We start from the raw sequence: 10329 nt of genomic DNA, 5'->3' as shown, positions 1-10329 counted from the left end.
TATATATTTAAAAAGTCAAGAATAGCCCATTACACTCTAGAGCTGGTCCACGATGGTTTATGCAGCTAAACATTTTGTCACGTTTTATATTGCTATTAAGAGGTAAAACCTCACTTCAATTTTACTTTTTCTAAAACGTAGAAATAGGAACTACAACCATTAAATCAGTTTCACTGTATTCAATAAAATTTATTCTCCTGGGAATTTTCTAGGAGAGGAGTATACTTGAACCTCCCCCAGTTTTGTGCCATGCTACAACCATCCAAAAGAGTATGTGCTGTATATATAACAATTACTCAGTGTAACCGCTTTTATCAAGAGTTTGACCTACTTTTTGGGTTGTTCCAGAAAATTATTCTGCCCAAAGTTATGGCTACAGATGGCAGATTTGGATCAATACAAAGTCTCCTGTGAAGGAGACTAGATGAGGTTTGGGAAGAAGAGCAGCACTTCTAAACCAATTTTCTGCATAGGTGTGGCTAGAAGGAAGGCACCTGAGATGCTGGAGAACAGAATTGTGGCTATATGGATTGCCTAAATTAGCCTACTGCTCAGATGCAGTAGAGATAGAATCACACAGGGAGTATTAAAGTCAAATACGTAGGAAAAGTAGATGAGGCATCAAATTACCAACGTGAATTAGAAACAAAACTATCAAGCAGACCGCCCAATAACAACAAAAACACTCCCAACAGCAAAACTATCCAGGGACAAATGCAAAGAAACAGATTATCTGTTTCCAGTCAATTGATTTGAATCTTCATCTCCTGTGGAATCTAAGATTTCATTTGGTGCACTGCTTTTCTCCGTGGGGTTCCCCTTACCTTCGCTAGGCAAATTTTGCTAGATTCAGTATGTTTTTAAAATTGTCTAGCTGATTACCCACCGGTATATGGTCTCATGAAAAAAAAACTGGTGTAGGGTGATTGGTTGATTGATCAATTGATTGATTATGGGCCATTAATTCCTTGCAACTCCAGACCTTAAATGAGTAGGGTATTGAGTTTTGAGATGACATAGCTTCCTTAGTCTCGTCCCCCACATTCCTGCCCTATAGGCTTCGGACCAGAGGTGGTATTCAGCAGGTTCTGACTAGTTCTGGAGAACCGGTAGCGGAAATTTTGAGTAGTTCAGAGAAGCGGTACATACCACCTCTGACTGGCCCCGCCCCATCTATTCTCTGCCTCCCCAGGCCCAGCTGATCGGGAGGAAATGGGGGTATTGCAGTAACCTTTCCCTGGAGTGGAGAGGGAATGGAGATTTTGTAGTATCCTTCCCTTGTCACACCCATCAAGCCACGCCCACAGAACTGTTAATAAAAAAAATTGAATCCCACCACTGCTTCAGACAGAGGGGTAGCAAATGACAGTTTGGGATTACCTCAAAAGTACTTGTGCAAAGGAATTTACACAAAAACATCCAGATAGCACAGCAAGGAGTTTTGTACCATGCTTTAAAATGTCTCATGGAACGGATGGATCTGATTAAGATGCCCAAACAGAATGATTACAGCAAGAGCTAACATGCTTAGATAAAGGGACAGTGTGATGCAATGGTTAGGGCGTTGGACTAGGATTGGAGACCAAGGTTCAAGCCTACCCTTAGTCAAAGAAACTTACTAGGTGACATGATTGCTTGATGTCATAAAATGAAGAGAGATATTAATGTAAACCTTTTAAGATCTTGGAGCAGAGATTGAATATGAATGTGTTGGTATAGAAATGCAGGTATATTTGTCTTCTGAATTTTTGTTAATGGGGAGAGAGAGAGAGAGAGAGAGAGAGGGCGGAGGTGAAAGGTTGTAAACATGAAACATTGGAAAATTAGAAATGAAAGAATAAACTTGAAAATTCCATGGAAGTGGTACAATAAAACCCACATCTGGATTAGCATGTATAGCTACTAATCCTTGAAAAAGTTCTACTGGCCTCAAATACATGATCCCAATGTTTCTTTTGCACTAAATGTAAACGGTTAAATTTGCAAATAGCAGCTCTTGGATCAGGATAAGCAATATGGCAATTTTACAACCTGTGGACTTCAACAAACAGAATTCCTAAGCATGGTTGGCTCAGGAATTATGCGAGATGAAGTCCAAAGGTTGTAATGTTGCCATAGTTGCCCAGCCCTGTCTTGGATGGACTGCCATGCAGGGGCAGAGTTATCTTAAGCGCTCCTTCTTCTTTTACGGTCTGGTGAAAATTGCTCATTTGAAGCTGAGCAGAAATTCTTCATAGAATTTCAGATCTGAAAATTGTCCTTCTATGCATGCAATGCACATGGAATACTAACATTTTGATTATTATTCTATTCTGAATTTAAAGACCAAACCAAATGATTGTTGTAATTATAAAGACCAGGTATGCTAAGGGTTATGTGGCTAACTTAAGTAAAACTTTAAACTGGAATTAGCAAGCTTATAGTAGAAATCCCAAGGTAATCTTCACACAGACAAATCTACAAGCAATGTGAATCAATGCAGCTTCAACAAACTCTCCTACATTCATCCATCAAGACGATCTTGATGTCATGATATATGCAAATGAAGGCTTGTGAAAAGTCCTGACAACTGTCTCCTGAGGTAGAGTCAGTTATGACATTCCATAGCTATCTTGTCAATAGAATTGAGGAAAACTTTTGCATTTTAATCCAGAAAGCAATTTTTTGGGCCATTCGAGAATAAAAATTGTACTTTTTTTATCCTAGCAACAGCAAAATCTTGCTATCTCAATTTTTCTTTTGTATGAAGATCCATGTGGTGCTCACGCTAGGAACATATGGATTCATTGCCTTCAGTGACACAACCCTATTTTGTCAGTCTCAGTTGTTATTACATATTTTTTTGAATAATAGGCTTATAGTAAGGAAGTGTTACTTGCCAGGAGGGACAGGTTTGAAATGCAAATCAAAATACAAGATAAAAGTGATAAGCAGAAGCAGGTGTTGGGCATCTAACATAGCAGGTAATACATGTTGTCAACAGTTTCCAAGGAACTTGGAGTAGGGGAGAATAAAGTTACAAAGCAAATGTGGTATGACAATTCAAGTACCAGCCTAAACCTGGGAAAACTCATTCTTGCTCAGACATGAATCCCATTCTATCCAGGGCAGGTCTTTTCACCTGTTTTATCTCATAGGCAGTGGTGGGACTCAATGTTTTTTACTACCGGCTTGGTGGGTGTGGTTTGATGGGCATAGCTTGTGGGCTTGGCAGGGGAAGATTACTGCAAAATCTCAATTTCCTCCCGATCAGCTGGGACTCGAGAGGCAAAGAATAGATGGGAGCAGGGCTAGTCAGAGGTGGTATTTACCAGTTCTCCAGAACTGGTCAGAACCTGCTGAATACCACCTCTGCCCTGCCCCCCCTGACCTATTCGCTGCCTCCTGAGTCCCAGCTGATTGGCTGGGTCTTCTTTTGTTGCCCTGCACAGGAGAGCGGAGCTGGAAAGCAGGTTAATGGGGTGGGGACGGAATGGGGATTTTGCAGTATCCTTCCCCTGCCACACCCACCAACTCATGCGCACCAACCCACGCCCATAGAACCAGTAGTAAATAATTTTGAATCCCATCACTGATGTGTGTTTGTGTGTGTGCATGTGTGTGCTGCTTTTACAGAGGATGGAGTTTGTTTTCCTTACACAAACACCATATTTAAGCTAAGTTCCTTCTAAAAGACAGCACACACAGTGTGAATCTTTGTTAATTACATTTCTTGAAAAGAAGAGACTGATGGAGAGCTACGGTAGCACTTACCATCTCCAGAACTGGTCAGAACCTGCTGAATACCACCTCTGCTGCTCACAGGGCTGCTGTAACAACAAAATGTTAAACATATTGGATTCGGCTAGGCAGACTCTGGAAAAAACTCCTTAGAATAAATGGGCCGGTTGTAACCTAGTATATGTTTATTGGTGAAATAACACTGCAGAAGGAAACTCATTTGGGATGTGGGTAAAATTACAATTAAGATCAGAAAGAAAAAGAGCAGAGCAGTGAGATGAGAACTCAGATGCAACTTTATACTCGTATCTCATGGCCTTCCATCACTGCGCTGAGAAGCAGGAAGAGGCATATAAGAAGATTAGCCTCTCCCTGTCAGCTGGCAAGCATAGCTGTGTATGAAAGATCATCACTGAGAAAGATTCACATGATGATGGCAAAAAGCCAGGACTAAAAGTAACTTCTTTTTAGAAGTAAATCAAAGAAGCTCTCTCTACCTTGTCCTTGGGGTAGGGGCCGAGGTTCTTTTCACCAGTCTTCCAAGGCAAGATTGAGTTTCTACAACCCCTTTGCAGTAGCCCCCTCTGCCTTTTTTTTTTTTACATGTGGGCATATAGTTTTGTGTTCCATAAACCCCAGCAAATATTTTGGAGGTTTTTGGTACTTGGATATTTTGCAAAATTACCTTCAAGATGAATCTGACTCTTGGTTACCACAGAGAACGGTTCATGTAAAGGTCTTGTCAGCAATAGAGAGGTTTTGCTTTCTTCTGGATTTGCCTTGTTTTTGTCTAGTTTTTCTTTTTCAGCATCTTTGTTGAGTCTATAGCTTTAGTATCCTGCCCCAATACTAGCCAAGCCAACTAAGTTTTAGGTTAACCAGGTGCTGTCCCTGTAGCTATTGTAAAACTCAGATCATGATCATGTGGAGCCCTTTGTTTAAATTTTTACACATTCTCAAATATTCCCTTTCCTAGAGCTAATTCATATGCACTAAAATATCTAGATGGTCCATGGAAATCCATCCAGTGCTTTACAAGCTGTTTTTAATGTAAGAAGCTAGGATTGATATGCCTTGATTAGATACTGCCTTGATTAGAACTCTCCTCAACCTGTAAAACAGTCCATTATATTCATATTGCAATGCTCTCTACATGGGGCTCCCCTTGAGATGCACCCGAAGGCTGCAGCTGGTCCAGAATGCGGCCGCGCGGGTAATCATGGGATGTATTAGGTACTCCCATATAACACCTCTCCTGCGCGAGCTGCACTGGCTACCTGTGGCTTTTCGGGTGCGTTTCAAGGTATTGGTCATCACCTTCAAAGCGCTCCATGGCACAGGACCTAGCTACCTGCGGGATCGCATACATCCCTGCGACCAATTCGCTCTCACAGGGAAGGGCTTCTCCGGGTGCCATCCACTAGGCAATGCCAGCGGGCGGCGCCCAGGAGTAGGGCCTTCTCTGTGATGGGCCCGACCCTCTGGAATGACCTCCCCCCCGACATCAGAACTATTACCGATCTCCGCTCCTTCCGCAAGAAACTCAAGACCCACCTGTTCCAATTAGCTGGCCTGGCCCAACCGTAGTTTTAATTTTCAATCTTGGCCGGCATTTTAAATTTTAAGGGGTTGTCCTTTTAACCTGTTTTAATTTTTATTATCACTGTACGGACCCTATATTTAATTCGTTTTTAATAAGGGGTATTTAATATTGTCATTTTATATATGGTTTTAGCCTTGTCAGTACACCGCCCCGAGTCCCCTTGGGGAGAGGGGGCGGTCTATAAATTCAATAAATAAATAAATAAATAAATAAATAAATAAATACTGAGATTTATTCATTTTCGCTTCTGTGCTCTGGAATTTCATACTTAGGCTTAAGCTAAAAAAATTTACCACTGTCAATGGCCTCATTTGGGAAAGACCCAACAGAAAAAGATAGATCAAATGATTATAATGAGCACCTACGTCAATTAAATCTAATCATCTATATAGGCTGCAGAAATCAAGACGCTCACTGGGAGGCAGCAGAGAAATATAAAATGACTTTAACCTTTTTCTGCCATCTATGGTAAATTATCATGGATAACTTGATCATGCAAAAATGGATTTTTTTTTTCAATTCACAAATAATAGCAATAGCACTTAGACTTATATACCGCTTTACAGTGCTTTACAGCCCTCTCTAAGCAATTTACAGAGTCAGCCTACTGCTCCTAACAATCTGGGTTCCCATTTTATTCCTCTTGGAAGGATGGAAGGCTGAGTCAACCTTGAGCCTGGTGAGATTTGAACTGCCAAATTGCAGGGAGCCGGCAGTCAGCAGAAGTAGCCTGCAGTACTGCATTCTAACCACTGCGCCTCCGTGGCTCACTAATTACTTTAGACATTTAAATATGGCAGGCACACATGTATCTGGCAATTCCCTTCCCTTCCCATAGCTTTCCAGTCTACATTTTTAAAATAGGAAAAAGAAAAAAGGAATGATCAGAGAGAGATATGGTGCTTGTTTGGCTGGCTTCCAAGGGAGCTGGTCTAATTAATGGAAATAATGAGATTCAATGTGTATTAGCCTGGGTAGCCATGTGACTATCTCTGAAAGTCATCTGCTGGAAAACAATTGGGCTTCCTGTGCACATGGTTGGCCCTGTTGGATCAGATCTCTGGCTGCTGGAGCAGATGGGCCACAGGTGTGAACCAACAGGGCTTGCTTATATTCTTATGTTTTTATGAGATACCGTTCCATCTCTGAACATTTTGACCAGATTTTCATGGTGTATCTATGAGACGTTAGCTGCATTGAGTCACATTCCACTGACATTTTTTTCTTTTTTAGAGATTGAGATTCGAAATGTAATTTACTGTCATTGCCCTTGGGTTTGATTCTAGGTCACATGAGGACAAACATTGGCAAAAGCTGTTTTGAAACATGCTGCAGAAACAGGACAAGGATCAAATGTGGGTTTTCTCGTGGAGTTTTCGCATTCATACTGAGCTTTTTGTGAAATGCCTGCTAAATGCATCAATTTGGGAGAAAGTAAACAAAACGTATGACTTTCTCTTCTGACTGACATGAAATGGCTCTTTCCTCATCACATAATTATAATTCTTGTCAATTAGATTTATATTTGTTTAGAAAGTAATCTAAATATACATTTAACATCCACTGAATTCTATATAGCAAAGGAGAAAGTTGTGAGGAAAGGCTAATTTGTTATTCTATTATGCAAGAAAAGAGTTAATTGGCAGTTTCTTTGTAAAGCAAGCAGCTACATTTCCCAGAACAGAGAGGCAGGTAATAGTTGGATAGATAAAAGGAGGGGAGAAGAAAAAAGAGAAGGTGATATTTTTACATCTTAACATTTTAACAATGAATATGTGGGATATTTTTTAAATTATCCAACAAAGAAAGAGACAGTGTCATCTCAGTATCCCTTTCCTTCATTGCAGAAAAAGGTCACCAAAATGCTGTTACTCAGACTAAACACTACTGTAGAAGATGTTATTCATCATAGTAGAAGCCCTTTTCTTTAAAATAATTATTACTTACCGTGGACAGCAGGCACATTGTAATGCTTATTGGTCTATTTAGAATTATCAAAGGACTAGGGAAGCTGTCTAATAAGACTGTGACATTAATCATGTCCTTCATATTCTATAAAAGAAAAACAGTGAGTGAGGGCTATGCAAAATTGGTGAATTTGAAAATTGGATGTTCTGGAGAATTCTAGAATGTTCCAGGACCTATTGAACCTCCTGGAACATGACATCTCCTGGAGGCAGTTCAGCCTTAATGAGGTGTTCTGAAGGTGAACCAATCCCAAAACAGATTTGCTTAATCTGGAACTCCATGTCTAGAACACCTTCAACCAGGGACGTGCGGTCAGGGGAGGCAGGGGAGGCAGAGCCTCACCTCTCTTCATGAAATAATAGTATATATTATTATATTATAATATTATATACATCCGTCTGGCTGCGCCCAGGAGCTGCGGAGGCAGAAATGTTGTCGGTGCTCCCGGATGACAAAGCCATGAAAGCGACAGTTGCTTTTGTGGCTTTGTCATCCGGGAGCGGAGACAACATTTCTGCCTCCGCAGCTCCCGGGCGCGGCCAGACGGATGTAGCCACAGCGACGCCGAGGCGGTCCAGGCGGACGAAAGAGCGAGCGAGGCAGCCTGATCCTCGGTTGCTCGCCCACCGGACTGCCTCGGCGCCATTCTGGCTACCTCCATAAATGTTGTCGGCGCTCCCAGATGATGAAGCCACGAAAGCGACTGGGGAACGACGAGAACTTTCCTGCCTCTGCTGGATTTCGCACGCTCCTCGCGACTGCAATATGCAGTCGCGAGGAGCGCGCAAAGTCCAGCAGAGGCAGGAAGGTTCTCGTCGTTCCCCAGTTGCTTTCGAGGACTGCGGAGCGCGAGCCGGCGGAGCACGCTCAGGAAGGCGGGGAGTGGTCCCATTCCCCGCCTTCCTGATGACGTCACCAGCCTCACCAGCCATAAACCTCACCGCACGTCACTGCCTTCAACCATTTTCAGGTGGAGGGTTTACCTCTGGAAACCCCCAAGGTACCCCTGGATCTTGCCCTACTATAATAATATAATATAAAGCTTTCTATCTGAAAGTAACTAATAGCCAAGAGCAATGTTTTAAAATGACTGGTCCAGTTACTGGAAATCCTGGTTGCCTGACACACTTCCCTGGTGATACTAGTTCTTTATTGCTTGGGTTGCAGTGTACATTCTCTTGTCTTGCCCTCTAAACCTTAACTTGGTTTGAATTGGTTTGGCATTTGGCTTATGAACTGATTATTAACTACTTTTCCGTGTCTCTTTTTAGTTGTAAATAATCCTGTTTTGAAAGTATATTATTATAATTGCATCTTTGCTGCTGCCAACAGGACAACTGAAACTATAAATATAGTGCAGTTGTGTTCTTCCTCCATGCCAATAATCAGTATGCTACACCTTAATCCTTTCAATGTCATAGTTTCCCAACTACTATCTTATCTGGGATATCCTAGTGGTGTATATAAAGTTTCCCACAAGGGTATTCATCATGTCAGCAGCAGCAGATCTCATATTACACTTGACACTTCTCTGGACCACTGTTACTCCCCGAAAGAAAATACTGTGTGGTGATTATGGAAGTTGGAGTCTGGATGCATGATTTAGATTATAAAATGAAATATAAGCATTGGGAAGAAAGAAAGGAGTCCATTATGTGCAATCATATCATTTTATCTGGGATGTTGGTTCATTCTACTTACCTTTTTTTTTTTTTTTTTTTGCTTTTCATCTAGTCTTCAATTGACAAAGTAGTGTTATCAATTTAAGGATAGAGACACCATTACATTGAGGGAGGAAAGTCATCTCACCTCCTCAAGCTTTCTGGTGGAAAGGAGGTTATTATCTTTGTGTCACTGGTCTCCCTGTGGTTTTCCTCCATCGTCAGAGTGCAGTGGGCGTCTCTCTCTGTGCAGCACTTGATAATATGTATGTATTTTCTCAAGACGATGGAGACATTGTGCATATATGAAGGACATAGGCTGAAGTCTATGAAGGCTGCAGGCCTGACAGTCAGCTGGATTTGAGGCTGTAGTGCATTGCTGTAGTACATCCATGTATCCACTACAGCTGATCTTCTTTTAGAGATGAAGAGTTCCCGTTAGTGCCAATAAAGAAAGAGACAGGCAGGAAAGAATAAGAAAAACCAGAACCATGTCAAGAATTCCACATACCAGTTGTTGCCACATAATGCAAATCACATTGCAAGGGAAGAGCTGCACAGTTTATTGCATTCTAATTTCATTAATATGGCAACTATAATTATGGTTTTGACATCTGGTCAAATTTATAATTGGATGTCTGGATGCTTCTAAAATAAATCACATAGCTATTATACTATGTCAAAACACACATTCTCATTGAGCAAAATTGGGAAGGTTTTTTTTTTGGGGGGGTCCTTCAATTGGGAATTGAAAGGCTCTCATTAGATGGAAGCTGGAGTTTCCTGGCAGCTCTAGGAGACACCAATGAATAAAATTTATCATTCAAACAATAGGGCAACTGGCTGCCAGAACTTCTGCAGTTTCATTAATCGAGGATCTTGCCCGGTATATTTTTAATTCTTAAGAAGGGATGGGAGGCCTTCATCACAGGTTTGAGAGGGAAGATTAAGCTTCTAGCTCTCTAAAGCCTGTTTGCCATGTTACTATATTGAAGTGTTCAATTTGGAAAATATGTCTTTGGTAAAGTGGAATAGGTAACTCCTTCAGATGTATTAAATAAAATTGTATGTTATCTTACTTTCTAACCAGTAAACCCAGCTTTCAGAAGTGACTAAATATCCAAGTCAAACCAACAAAGAGCTTTGGAAGTGATACAATCTAAACACTATTATTTTCCTGTTAGATCCTTCCAAGCTCCACCAACTAATTGAGTTGCTCAAGGCCTCCAGGAATAGATTCCTGCTTGCTTCAGCAATATTCCCCAACCAAATAATTAAAAAAAACTTTTTTTTGAAGTAGTCAGCAATTGCTAAACCCTGTAATGTATACAAATTCCAACACGGGTTGAGAATTTGTTTTGATTGCATCTTATCTCC

Source organism: Natrix helvetica, assembly GCF_964273705.1.
Source record: "Natrix helvetica genome assembly, chromosome: 2".
Classification (NCBI taxonomy): domain Eukaryota; kingdom Metazoa; phylum Chordata; class Lepidosauria; order Squamata; family Natricidae; genus Natrix; species Natrix helvetica.
The sequence above is the reverse complement of the archived record's forward strand: the minus strand, read 5'-3'. Positions refer to the sequence as shown.